This window comes from Bison bison, unplaced genomic scaffold, assembly GCF_000754665.1.
Source record: "Bison bison bison isolate TAMUID 2011002044 unplaced genomic scaffold, Bison_UMD1.0 scf7180017864298, whole genome shotgun sequence".
Classification (NCBI taxonomy): Eukaryota; Metazoa; Chordata; class Mammalia; order Artiodactyla; family Bovidae; genus Bison; species Bison bison.
Window position 1 is genome coordinate 3,862,188 of NW_011494870.1, and position 14,436 is coordinate 3,876,623.

The window sequence follows — 14,436 nt, forward strand, 5'->3', positions numbered from 1 at the left end:
GTGATTATCTGGGTAGTGAAGATCTTTTTTGTACAGTTCTTCTGTGTATTCTTGCCAACTCTTCTTAATATCTTCTGCTTCTGTTAGGTCCCTACAATTTCTGTCCTTTATTGAGCCCATCTTTGCATTAAATGTTCCCTTGATATATCCAATTTTCTTGAAGAGATATCTAGTCTTTCCCATTCTATTGTTTTCCTGTATTTCTTTGCATTGATCATTGAGGAAGGCTTTCTTATCTCCCCTTGCTATTCTTTGGAACTCTGCATTCAGATGCTTATATCTTTCCTTTTCCCCTTTGCTTTTTGCTTCCCTTCTTTTCACAGCTATTTGTAAGGCCTCCTCAGACAGCCATTTTGCTTTTTTGCATTTCTTTTTCTTGGGGATAGTCTTGATTCCTGTCTCCTGTACAATGTCATGAAGCTCCATCCATAGTTCATCAGGCACTCTATCAGATCTAGTCCCTTAAATCTATTTCTCACTTCCACTGTATAATCATAAGGGATTTGATTTAGGTCATACCTGAATGGTCTAGTGGTTTTCTCCACTTTCTTCAATTTCGGTCTGAATTTGGCAATAAGGGGTTCATGATCTGAGCCACAGTCAGCTCCCGGTCTTGTTTTTGCTGACGGTATAGAGCTCCTCCATCTTTGGCTGCAAAGAATATAATCAATCTGATTTCAGTGTCAACCATCTGGTGATGTCCATGTGTAGAGTCTTCTCGTGTTTTTGGAAGAGGGTGTTTGCTATGACCAGTACATTCTCTTGGCAGAACTCTATTAGCTTTTGCCCTGCTTGATTCTGTACTCCAAGGACAAATTTGCCTGTTACTCCAGGTGTTTCTTGACTTCCTACTTTTGCATTCCAGTAAGGACATCTTTTTTGGGTGTTAGTTCTAGGAGGTCTTGTATGTTTTTATAGAACTGTTCAACTTCAGTTTCTTCATTGCTACTGGTCAGGGCATAGACTTGGATTACCATGATATTGAATGGTTTGCCTTGGAAACAAAGAGAGATCATTCTGTCGTTTTTGAGATTGCATCCAGGTACTGCATTTTGGACTCTTGTGTTGACTATGATGGCTACTCCACTTCTTCTAAGGGATTCTTGCCCACAGTAGTAGATATAATGGTCATCTGAGTTAAATTCACCTATTCCAGTCCATCTTAGTTCGCTGATTCCTAGAATGTCAATGTTCACTCTTGCCATCTCCTGTTTGACCACTTCCAATTTGCCTTGATTCATGGACCTAACATTCCAGTTTCCTATGCAATATTGCTCTTTACAGCATTGAACCTTGCTTCTATCACCAGTCCCATCCACAACTGGGTGTTGTTTTTGCTTTGGCTCCATCTCTTCCTTCTTTCTGGAGTTATTTCCCCACTGATCTCCAGTAGCATCCTTGAATGTGCTATTAAAGCATAGTGAGTTTCCATGAAAGTGTGGTAGGCAGAATAGTGGCCTTCTAATATGCTTACATCCTGATCCTAACACCTATGAATATGCTATGTTATATGATAACAAGGTCTTTGTAGATGCGATTAACTTAAAGATCTTCTGATGGGAGAGCATCTTGGTTTATACTGGTGGGTCTCTAGTAATCATAAGAGTTCTCATATGAGGAACAGGAATATGAGAGTCAAAGCAGATGTAATGATATGATGGTGAAAGCATATGATGGAGATCAAAGGAGTCCAAGGCCATAAGTGAAGAAATGTGGGCAGACTCCACAAGCTGGAACAGATAAGGAAATAAATTTTACTCTAGAGTTTCTAGAAAGAACACAGACCTCCTGACACCTTGATTTTAGCTCAGTCATACCTGTCTTGAACCTCTGACCTCCAAAATTGTATGAGAATAAATTTTTCTGTTTTAAGTTATTAAATTTGTGGTAATTTGTCATCATAACATTGGAAATTAGTGTAGAAGGATAGTAAGTCTTGGCTCTTAAATTTATTTGCAACTGAACATTTTATCCCCTAAAATATGTACATTTTATTCCCTAAAATATGTATCTCAAGGTATAATTGGATTATGGTATAATAATCCAATTTTAGAATATTGGTATAATCCAATCCCCTGCAATTATTGAGACTGAGAATAAAATGTGTGATCAGGGTGAAAAAAAATCAGTAGAGGAGGGAGCAGTATTTGACATGGGAGCCTGTTGAAAATAACTTCCTCACCCCTTGATTTTAATAGCAAAGTTTTCAGCTTTTAACATTAAATGTTCCTGCCTCTCTCAGCTGCCTGGAGCGAAAAAGCAGTCCGTCCTCCCCATCTCCTCTTTCTTCAGCACAGACACTTTTCTTATATGCTGCAGGCAAGAACAATTTGAAGCAGGTGACAGCAGAACTCTTCTTTTTAATGCCCTTTGCCTCAGGCACATGACTGGATCTTTCCAGACACTAGAAATGTTATGAGAGGATAGTCACCCATTCTCCCCCTGGCAAAGCCAAAACATACATTTCAATTGGATCTCAGAAATGCTGAAGAGTATCAGAGGCCTGACAGGCTGCTTCTGAAGCAGGCCTCCCCTGTAGTATCTTTTACCTGTGTCTTATTTGGAGTGGTCACACAGGAAAGCAGGGAAGAGGGAGGGTGCAGCTTTCCAACCTCCAACCTCACCTCTGCCTGTCAGAGATTAGAGGCAGTAGGGGTGAAAATCTGTCCTACTAATGCAAAAGGCTTAATGCTGACTGGTTTGAAACCAGCAGAACCACAGAACTGCAAACCTCAGAGTGCGGCATTGTAGGATCCTAAGGAAGCATAAATCAGCACTGCTGCTGCTGCCAAGTCGCTTCAGTCGTGTCCGATCTGTGCGACCCCATAGACGGCAGCCCACCAGGCTGCCCCCTCCCTGGGATTCTCCAGGCAAGAACACTGGAGTGGGTTGCCATTTCCATCTCCAATGCAGGAAAGTGAAAAGTCAAAGTGAAGTCACTCAGTCGTGTCTGACTCAGCGACCCCATGGACTGCAGCCCACCAGGCTCCTCCATCCGTGGGATTTTCCAGGCAAGAGTACCGGAGTGGGGTGCCATTGCCTTCTCCGATAAATCATCACTAGCATAGTAGAAAACTGGACCCTCAGCCTTCACAGATCTCTACAAATCATTTTTACCTCATACCCGAGAGACACCCTCGTGAGGCATTAGGATTGGAGAAAAGAGGAAAATTTCCTGGAGAGCACAACTACAGTGACGTCACTATCACTGAAGGGGCCAGCATGATTGAACTATTTTGCCAGCCCAGTAACGTCAATCTCCAGAAGGCAATTTCAATGCTCCAGTAAACAGAAAACCAAGGCCCGCTCAATAATCTAAAATGATTGTTAATGTAAGTTCCAAAGATATTAAATATGCTTTATTCCAACATGTTAGAGGGCCATTATTTATTTCATGTTCACAGCCTGCCCTCCTTCAGTCTGATCAACATTGTTCATTGGATCATTACCCTATGGGCTGGAAAACAAGGCACTGTGAAACAAGCAAGCTGCTGGCAGGCTGTGATATTTTTCTTTATCACATTGGAGGGCCCAAGTGATGTACAGCTGTCTTCTAAATGAAGGCTACTTGTTTGTATAGAAGGCAGGCTATGGCTGTAGGTGATGACTTAACATTTTGAGTTGTCAAATCACTTGTGATGACTGAGAACATTCACCTTATTGTGGGGAAGATAATGAGTTGATCTTTAAGAAATATCTAGTACAAATACCACTCATCACCATTTTGTTCCAATGATTCGTTCATCAAATATGTGAGTCTTCCCTTGGCAAGGATACAGAGATGATGAATTCCTTCCCCTCCAGGAGCTCAGGTCTTGCATGGGTATCAGTTCAGTTCAGTCGCTATATGCATATGAATATGTGGAATGGAGTTAGGACACAAAGAGCAGAGTGAACTATTCTTGGACTCAGGAAAGGTGTCACATTGCAAGAGGCACTTGAACTAAGTAAGTTTTGAGAAAATAAGTGAGAACTCGGAGATAGATGGTGGCTTTCCAGACCTGGGACAGAGGCTCTGAGGATTGAAACAAGAACACCCACTGGGGGAGTGCCAATGACTCCAAATAGCTGAATTGTGGGATGAGGCAGGGAGTGTCAGGAGGTAGACAAAAGAGGCAGACAGTAGCTATATTAGGTGGGAGCCTTGTGTGACATGGAGAACTTTCAGCTTCAGGCCCCATGAGGGAGAATTAAAAAGTTTACTCAGAACCACTTGAGATAACAGCTTGAGCTGAAATTGAAATAACCTATGTTTTCTTTGTTTACCCAGTATTTTCACAATCAGATTCAGGTATTTCAAACAGAAGAAATTATTTTTCAGAAAAAGGGAATTTAATACAGGGCACTGTTTACATAAATGACAGGAAAGTTAAAATAGAGACAATGAGGCAACCTACAACTTAGCTACAAAGGAAAATGACCTTTTTTATCTATTGGTTTCATGTTTGCAGATTCAACCAAATGCAGCTTGAAAAAAAATATATATATTATAAATTTACTTATTTTAATAAAATAGATATATATACAAAATCCAGAAAGTTCCAAAAAGAAAAACTGAATTTGTCACACATTGGCAAATATTTGCATAGTATTTACATTGTATATTCAACTATTGACGTAGGATTTACATTATATTAGGAATTATAAGTAATTTAGAGATGACTTAAACTGTAGGAAAGGGTATATGTAGGTTATAAACAAATACTACACCGTTTTATCTCAGGGACTTGAGCATCTTTGGATTTTGGTATCCAAGGAGGGTCCCAGAACCAATCTCCTGCAGACACTGAGGGACAACTGTTACATGATGTCACAGAAAGCCAGAAGCTGAGGATGTCTGGCTGGAACCAGGACCATGGTGGAGCTTCCCCCACGAGTCTAGAAGATAAAGTGATGGGCTCCCTGGCAGGTGCCAGAACAACAGAAGGGATGCACCTACTTCCAGATACCACCAGAAAGAATGAGGAAGGAAGAAATATACTATTTCTATCTCCTCTTTTCTCTTCCTTTCACCTAGGACTTCTCATTGATCAAGCATATCTACAAACTTGGGCAAGAAAATGTGGAAAATCATGACCCAGAGCAGTGCAGAAAAAGTACAGAGAATGAATACGAGAGAAAGCATCATATAACCTACAGAGTCCACCTTTTTTTTTTTTTGCTAACTGGAATTTATTATATCCCCTGTTCATATTTAACTCTCATAACAACTTTATTCTCCTTTTTCATAGAATGTTATTTACAGAATCTACAGAATAACTGTCCTGCATAAAATGAAAATGTTCTCACCTTCTTCCCAAATTGGGAGATGTAAAGACCCATCAGTCACCATGCCTATATTAAAGTAAAGTATCTCCATGTGATATGCAGCCCTCCCCTTTATGCTATTATTAGGAACTTGATTTATGATGGAGTTACCTCCCAGTAAAAACACATTGTGAGTCCAGAAGATTGAGAGTCAGAAATGAATTGAATATACCTTACCTTCCGAACCTTAAACATGCTCAGAATGCTTACTCCCATTGTGTAGAAGCAACCCAATTTGCCCTTAACCATCAGCTTTAATCACCCAGCAAAACTCAATTATCTTTTTCTGGCTATTGGATCTATGTCACGAGGAGCCCCCAAAAGCTTCACTCCAATAGAATCAACATTATGTTCCCCGGTGGAATCCATCCTCCTTTGGAAACTCAGATCTCTAAATGGGAATAGAGATAGGAAACAAAAGTTCTGTAAATGTGCCATTAGGTGTAATAAGGAAAGAGTCCACTCCTACTTACACTTTGGTATCAAGACTTGCAAATTATAGCCATGGGAGAAAAAGTGGCATGCACTGGTCACAAGTTCAAAACAAATGCTGCACCCTAGAGGGAAACAACTTAATTTCACACAATGTTACTTCCTCACTCCTGCTGATACCAAGTCTTCAGTTGGTAATCCATCATTGTAACAGGCCATCTACTTCTGAAATCCTAGGTGTTAAGGACAGGACTGATGAATTTCGTGAGCACTTCTCTTGATGTAAAATAACTTTTCCAGTTAGGAGCAATGTTATATAGAGTACCATCATGATGAGTAAGATAATAAGTTCACAGATGGTGGTGCATGCAAAATATTTTAGGCATGCAATACAACTATAATCCAATTAGGGTTCATTTAATTAAGTGCCTAACCAATGATGGAAAAGGAATAAAATATAAGTAAACTTATGGCTGTCTGGGGAGGCCCTACAAATAGCTGTGAAAAGAAGAGAAGTGAAAAGCAAAGGAGAAATGGACAGATATAAACATCTGAATGCAGAGTTCCAAAGAATAGCAAGAAGAGATAAGAAAGCCTTCTTCAGCGATCAATGCAAAGAAATAGAGGAAAACAACAGAATGGGAAAGACTAGAGATCTCTTCAAGAAAATCAGAGATACAAAGGAACATTTCATGCAAAGATGGGCTCGATAAAGGACAGAAATGGTATGGACCTAATAGAAGCAGAAAGTATTAAGAAGAGATGGCAAGAATACACAGAAGAACTGTACAAAAAAGATCTTCATGACCCAGATAATCACGATGGTGTGATCACTGACCTAGAGCCAGACATCCTGGAATGTGAAGTCAAGTGGGCCTTAGAAAGCATCACTATGAACAAAGCTAGTGGAGGTGATGGAATTCCAGTTGAGCTATTTCAAATCCTGAAAGATGATGCTGTGAAAGTGCTGCACTCAATATGCCAGCAAATTTGGAAAATTCAGCAGTGGCCACAGGACTGGAAAAGGTCTGTTTTCATTCCAATCCCAAAGGAAGGCAATGCCAAAGAATGCTCAAACTACCGCACAATTGCACTCATCTCACACGCTAGTAAAGTAATGCTCAAAATTCTCCAAGCCAGGCTTCAGTAATATGTGAACCGAGAACTTTCTGATGTTCAAGCTGGTTTTAGAAAAGGCAGAGGAACCAGAGATCAAATTGCCAACATCCCCTGGATCATCAAAAAAGCAAGGGAGTTCCAGAAAAACATCTATTTTTGCTTTATTGACTATGCCAAAGCCTTTGACTGTGTGGATCACAATAAACTGTGGAAAATTCTGAAAGAGATGGAAATACCAGACCACCTGATCTGCCTCTTGAGAAATCTGTATGCAGGTCAGGAAGCAACAGTTAGAACTGGATATGGAACAACAGACTGGTTCCAAATAGGAAAAGGATTACCTCAAGGCTGTATATTGTCACCCTGTTTGTTTAACTTATATGCAGAGTACATCATGAGAAACTCTGGACTGGAAGAAACACAAGCTGGAATCAAGATTGCCAGGAGAAATATCAATATTTCAGATATGCAGATGATACCACCCTTATGGCAGAAAGTGAAGAGGAACTAAAAAGCCTCTTGATGAAAGTGAAAGTGGAGAGTGAAAAAGTTGGCTTAAAGCTCAACATTCAGAAAACGAAGATCATGGCATCCGGTCCCATCACTTCATGGGAAATAGATGGGGAAACAGTGGAAACAGTGTCAGACTTTATTTTTCTGGGCTCAGAAATCACTGCAAATGGTGACTGCAGCCATGAAATTAAAAGATGCTTACTCCTTAGAAGGAAAGTTATGACCAACCTAGATAGCATATTGAAAAGCAGAGACATTACTTTGCCAACAAAGGTTCGTCTAGTCAAGGCTATGGTTTTTCCTGTAGTCATGTATGGATGTGAGAGTTGGACTGTGAAGAAGGCTGAGCACCGAAGAATTGATGCTTTTGAACTGTGGTGTTGGAGAAGACTCTTGAGAGTCCCTTGGACTGCAAGGAGATCCAACCAGTCCATTCTGAAGGAGATCAGCCCTGGGATTTCTTTGGAAGGAATGATGCTAAAGCTGAAACTCCAGTACTTTGGCCACCTCATGTGAAGAGTTGCCTCAATGGAAAAGACTCTGATGCTGGGAGGGATTGGGGGCAAGAGGAGAAGGGGACGACAGAGGATGAGATGGCTGGATAGCATCACTGACTCGATGGACGTGAGTCTGAGTGAACTCTGGGAGTTGGTGATGGACAGGGAGGCCTGGTGTGCTGCAATTCATGGAGTCGCAAAGAGTCGGACACGACTGAGCGACTGATCTGATCTGATCTGAAACTTCTATTAGGTGTCTAAACTGACCCCAGTGTTGGAATGTGCCATATCAGGGACTCGGGACTGGCTTTTACTGCTGATACATTAGGTATTGGGGAGCCAGATATGAATATCAACCTTAATGGGGGGAAGTCCATGTTATTGCATCCATGCAAAGCTTTCTTTCCTGCCACTAGCACCATTTTGTTGGGCAAGCATAAGAATGGCTAAGAGACTATCTGACACCCACAGAATGCACAGTCTTATCCACCATATTATTGGAAGATACTTCTCCATGGATATTCTTTGAGGAGCATTCACATGGAGTATAAACATGCTCACACTGTTAGATACAGTCCATAGAACTTCTCCCAAACCTTATTGTAACTAATCTTCCAATCATATTTGTTCATAGTTCCTGAGTAGCAAACTAAGTCATTAGACATGATAACAAGATAGTGTAGACCCCTACCACAGGACATATATACTTCCAAGAAAGAGAGACAGCCAGATGTACTCTGAAGATGGAACTTTCCTTGACAATTTTCTTTAAGGGCTACTTCAGTGGTTCTATAACATAGCAATAATTTGAGGCTTGATTTGAGCAATTACTTGAGGCTTGTTACAGCAAATTTTACAGACATTTCTGTAAACCAGATTTGAATTCTTTTGTCTTCCATCAACTAGTATGGAAATGCCCTATGAAACCAAATGTAGATGTTATGAGAACCTGCAACACCAGCAAATTCATATCTACGTCTTCCAAATCTCTGTAAGCCCAACCTCACATATATGTTTAGTTGATGATGGATGATTACTGCACAAATCCAACCTTATGGCTTGGTAAGTCAGCCAGAATTTCATTCATGATGGGTGGCTCATGAGGCATGCTCTTCTGGTGTCCCACAGTCAAGCAGTCATTTTTTAAAATCCAATGTTTAAGCCAGTTGCATCAGTAGAGGAAGACATGGTTTTGCTCCAAAACCTAAGCTCCTATACTGTAATTTTTCTGACCAATCTGTTAGAGGCCACAATGGCATGTGGTTAGTACATAAATTTCAAATAACAAGACAACTTGTATGAAAGTCTAGATCCTAGGCAAAGTCTTCGTTTTCTCTGAATTTTACTAAAAAGTAGTGATGATATGAGATGCTCATAAATGAATAAGAACAATACAGGAATTATGGCTATGTTTCCTCCAGATTCCATAAAGACTCATAGCATTTACTATACCTCTTTCTTCGTGGCAGCAAATATAAGGCACAAAAAATTGTCGTTCACATTAAAAGTTTTTCAATGAGATGTCAGGTTACTGGGGTTTTCCTTCTACTCTCTAGTACACAATTCTTGCTACTTGTTGCTAACCAGAATCAATAAGCATGTTCAATAATCAATAAGCATAAGCTTTGCTGCTCACCAGAATCAATAAGCATGATATTTTGTGTGATGCACAGATCATTGGTATCTCTGTACTATGACAGAGAAAAAATTGTGTTGGCATAGGCCTGAAGTGAGACAGGGAAGGTATACTACTGCCCCTTCCAAGTAAAACAATTGTTCTTGATAATCTATGTTCATATGTAGGGAAAATGAAGTATTTTCCAGAGAAGTAGTTGCATACCAAGATCCAGGTGTTGTGGTGACTTGCTCCAGCAAATATATCAGACCTGGAACATACTACAGTTGGAATTACTACTGGATGAAATATTTAAATTCTCAAATATTTTTGAAGCTATGTCAGCTTTAATTTGTACCAAGCAGACCAGTTAAACATGAACGAGATAATAATCATATCCTATATACTGCAAACCTTAGATGGTAACAGTCTCTAATTCCTATGGATACTGTTCTTAATTTACTATCTCAGTTGAGAGGTGCACTTCCACAAGCTTTGATCTGACCCTTCATAACATAATAGCTCCCATTCCATGAGTCAACGAGCCAATGTGGGTATTCAGCCAGTTTCCAATATGTCTATTTTAACTCTACATTCAGGAACTGGAGAAATAACCACAAGTTGGGTTCACTGTGAGATTCATGTGGGGCCCAAACTTCATTTACCATCATATCTATAGGCTCTTACACTGATTACTGGATCAAAGATTCATTTTGTGGTACCAGGTAGTAGCCTCAACTAAGAATCTGTGTCTAAAAATCTTCAAATTCCTGGATATTTTTCTTTGCACAGTTATTCCATTAAATAAGTTCAGATTTCTTTACAGAAAGAGACGGCAGAGACTTACAGTTTATACTTGCAGCAGAGTTTCAAAGCCCTTCTTCAAGGGATACTGGCCTCTTGCTTAGGCTCTTGATCTGTGAACTGGCTCAGGTCTGGGAAAAAGAAGAGCAGTTGTGAGACTTCCTATTATCTTTATTCAAGATAGTTTTCTGATCACCACACCAGCATTTTCTAGTCTTGTAGGTCAAGCAATTCTTTGTTGGGCTTCTACTTAAATCCTGGGGCAACTATGATTAATTAGTTGTCATCATAGATCCCTGCAGACAAAAGATCCTGAATTCTACTCAATACTTCTGTTCATTACAGTAATTATGATCATCCTGTCTTTATTAGTAAAGTGATACTGCAACCTGATTACAGACATCCTAAGATCTCACCTTCCTATTAAAATCAGTTACTTCAAAGGCATCATCTCTTACTGTCATCCACAGCCTGCAGAGTAAAGTCACCATAGACATTTAATTATTGAAGCTCCCCTCATTAGTGCAATTACTGATGTTTTAATAAGAGTCCTCTGGATTTTCTTATGAGAAATTGCCATAAGGAAAGTGAACAAGTTGCATATAATAAATGCACTCCAACATTCTCATCTCCTTATGCTTTTCAATTCTTCAGCTTTAATTCCAGGAAGGCCTGGCATTTTTATCATTTCTCATAGACCACTGTAAAGTCTATGCTTCAGTAAACCAATTAAACAATGCTTTAGTATAATTTTCAGCTGTTTGAGCTAGCACTCAAATGAATTTAATCTGGATACTTAGGTAAATACACCTATATTAATAAACATTGACCAACCTTATATTATATACTGCATTTCTTAGTCTTATGTGTGGATTTCATCTCCACATGTGCTTTCCAGGCATCTGCTAATAAAAATTAGCAAATATTTTGTAATTCTTTGGCTATAAAAAAATATTTATTCTGGGATCAGGCTTTGCACTTCACCTGAGCTATCAACAAGAGATACTTCTGGTGAGCGAGCCTTGAGGAAAATAAGCATCTCTTTTCAAGTCAACTTTTTCAGGTGGATAAATTTTAAGTTCTTTAAGTAAGGGAAGACAACCCTCATCAGACATAGTTGAATATGCTGGTAAAGGAAACTTTGGATATATTGTGATCATGGTTCTCAGATTCAGCTGCATCTGTTCAAACAGGACACCTCTGTCCAAACACTTCATTAAAGAATGAAGAGATTAATTCTTCAAAATTAATGCCTTAATACTGACATAATAAATTGGTAAGCCTGCTTTCAACTTGCAATGTAACTCTACAAACAACACATGCTTCTGATTCTCAACAGGATTTCCCTCCTGATACAAAGAACTCTAAGAATTCCACAGCAAGCCTCTGATTCCGTGGTCGTCTCTTGAGATAAGAGTTTAAACCTCTAGACTTATCATTTTCCACTTGAAAGCAGTCCAGCACAATCAGAAACAGTGATCCCATTTTAATCATCAAATGCAACAGCTACTTGTTTCCCCAAAGCCTAGTTTTCAATTGGCACATCATCCCAAACAAACTAGGTTATAATTTAAAGTAATTGTGATGCCATTTGATGAGACAGATTAATTATAGTATCCCATTTTCCATCTGAATGAAGTTCTGTGATGTGTTCAAGCTAAAAAAGCAAGCAATTGAAGTTGCTCTTGAGGATCTGTTTCCCGGAACTAATCCTGATACCTCCCCCTAAAGATTGTACTGGTAAAGGTCTACCCAGGAAAATATAAACCAATTTACACATTTCAAATAAAGGAACTTTAATACAGGTGAATGGTTACACATGTGCTGACAGAGCTGAGAAACTTAATAGAAGATCATGAAGTAATCCACAGACTAGCAATAGCAGGAAAGCCAGTATGACCCTGTAGAGCTACAGGAGGCATAAGTGATCTTCAGATCAGATCAGATCAGGTCAGTTACTCAGTCAAAGGTTCGATCCTTGGGTCAGGAAGATCCCCTGGAGGGAGGCATGGCAATTCACTCCAGTGTTCTTGCCTGGAGAATCCCATGGACAGAGGAGCCTGGCACACTGCAATCCACAGGGTCCCATAGAGTCGGATAGGAATGAAGCAATTTAGCAAGCACACAGGCAATGGAAAGAATTTGCCATCATGAAATTTAGAGTTTAAGTCAGGTGGCTCAGCAGTAAAGAATATGCCTGCAATATAGGAGACACATCCCTGGGTCGGGAAGTTCATTGGAGGAGGGCATGGCAACCCACTTCAGTATTCTTGCCTGGAGAATCCCATGGATAGAGGAGCCTGGTGGGCTATAGTCCATGGGGTCACAAAGAGTTGAATACGACTGAAGTGACTTAGACTTAGCAACACACAAGTAGCTAGGATTCCTTGTAACTACTTCCTGTGGAGTCCTTTTCTCTCTCATGCATATATTTCTAGCTAATCCAGGTCAGAAAGTTTGCTTTCACACAAGAAGTTTCATCAGGTACAGCAATTTAGATTAGAAATTTAGGATTGGGTGATTGTCTATAAAAGTTAACTATATGGAGCAGGTGTTGAATGCAGACTTTACCTATAACTTTTCCAATGTCATCACTATTGAAATAATTGACACTAACCCCACTGAGATTTGTATTAATGTATAAGCAGAGCATAAAGCATATTTAGAAACATAACATTATACCACTAATCTGCCCTAATATTAGTATTATGGAACCTGAATTTCAGTTTGAGTGACTTGCCTTTCTGAGATTCAGTCAAGCTTCTCTAAAACAGATTAAAATAATTTGTAAGTCCTCTCCATGTATCAGAGAAGGCAATGGCACCCCACTCCAGTACTCTGTCCTGGAAAATCCCATGGATGGAGGAGCCCGGTGGGCTGCAGTCCATGGGGTCGCTAAGAGTCGCACACGACTGAGCAACTTCACTTTCACTTTTCACTTGCATGCATTGGAGAAGGAAATGGCAACCCACTCCAGTGTTCTCGCCTGGAGAATCCCAGGGACGGGAAGCCTGGTGGGCTGCCGTCTATGGGGTCGTGCAGAGTCGGACATGACTGAAGCAACCTAGCAGCAGTAGCAGCTCCATGTATGCCTTCAACAAATATTTTCCCCAGTCACCTTTGCTAACTGACTTCAGCTAATAATAAACAATAATTTATCATTTTATCCCAAGTATATTTCAAGAAGCAAATATTATATTAATCAATTAGACAAATGTATATTAAACTGTAACTGTTCTAAGTGCTATGAAGGAGAAATACATGATCTCATGCAGGCATTTGGTCAAGTTAGAGGAGCCAATTAAAACAGTCCATGAGGAGATGATGCTTCATATGTAGGTGTTCAACAGGGAACAAGATGAGAGAAGAATATCCAAGCATATACAAAAGCCCTGTGGTTGGAGGAATGTGACACATATTTCTGAAAGAAAGACAATGTGCCTAGAGCCAACTAAAAAGAATGGGGACATGGTCCACACGGACACTACAGAGGTAGTGAGGGGCCAGATAAAATGACCCTATGGACTGTGCCCACCAGGCTCCTCTGCCCATGAGATTCTCCAGGCAAGAATACTGGAGTGGGTAGCCATTCCCTTCTCCAGGGGATCTTCCCAAAGCATGGATCAAACCCAAGTATCTGGCATTACAGGCAGATTCTTTACCATGTGAGCCACCAGGAAAGCCTCTCAAAGATCATAGGCTTGTGTTTTTATTCATAGAGAAGTGGGAAGATGTTGAAGGGTTTTAACCTAGAACGTATCCTGTTCAGATTTGTACTATGAAAAGATCACTCTAGCTAACTATAGAAAATGAAGTGGAAGGGAAGCAGCTACTGGGTAGATTAGACTAGGTTATAATTGACAAAAATTATGAGTACTGGGTATATTTGAGTGAGCCTTCGGAAAGTAAAACAACAGGACTTAGTGCTGAACAGGACTGGCTTAGTGAATTAGAAGGATTTGTCAAGGATGATCCAATACCTCCTGGCTTGTTTGCATCCATGGGTGAATGTTGGTGTATTCGCTGGTAGCATTACTGATGGCATCTGCTTGAAAGAGACCAAGGTGAAAGGACAGGATACAGGTTAACTGTGGTATATTCTTGGACATATTTGACTGGGTAACTCGAGCTACTTAAGAGAAAGTGCTG

At 40.0% G+C, this 14,436-nt stretch overlaps 1 long non-coding RNA gene across 1 annotated transcript in view; it reads right to left on the bottom strand.

Moving 5' to 3' along the window:
- The window catches only part of LOC104996784, a 179,532-nt gene extending 169,104 nt beyond the window's left edge, over window positions 1-10,428 (bottom strand). Inside the window, exon 1 of the long non-coding RNA XR_826244.1 lies at window positions 10,331-10,428. This is a non-coding gene — a long non-coding RNA (uncharacterized LOC104996784). The remainder of the gene's footprint in view (window positions 1-10,330) is intronic.
- Between the last annotated feature and the right edge of the window lie 4,008 nt (window positions 10,429-14,436).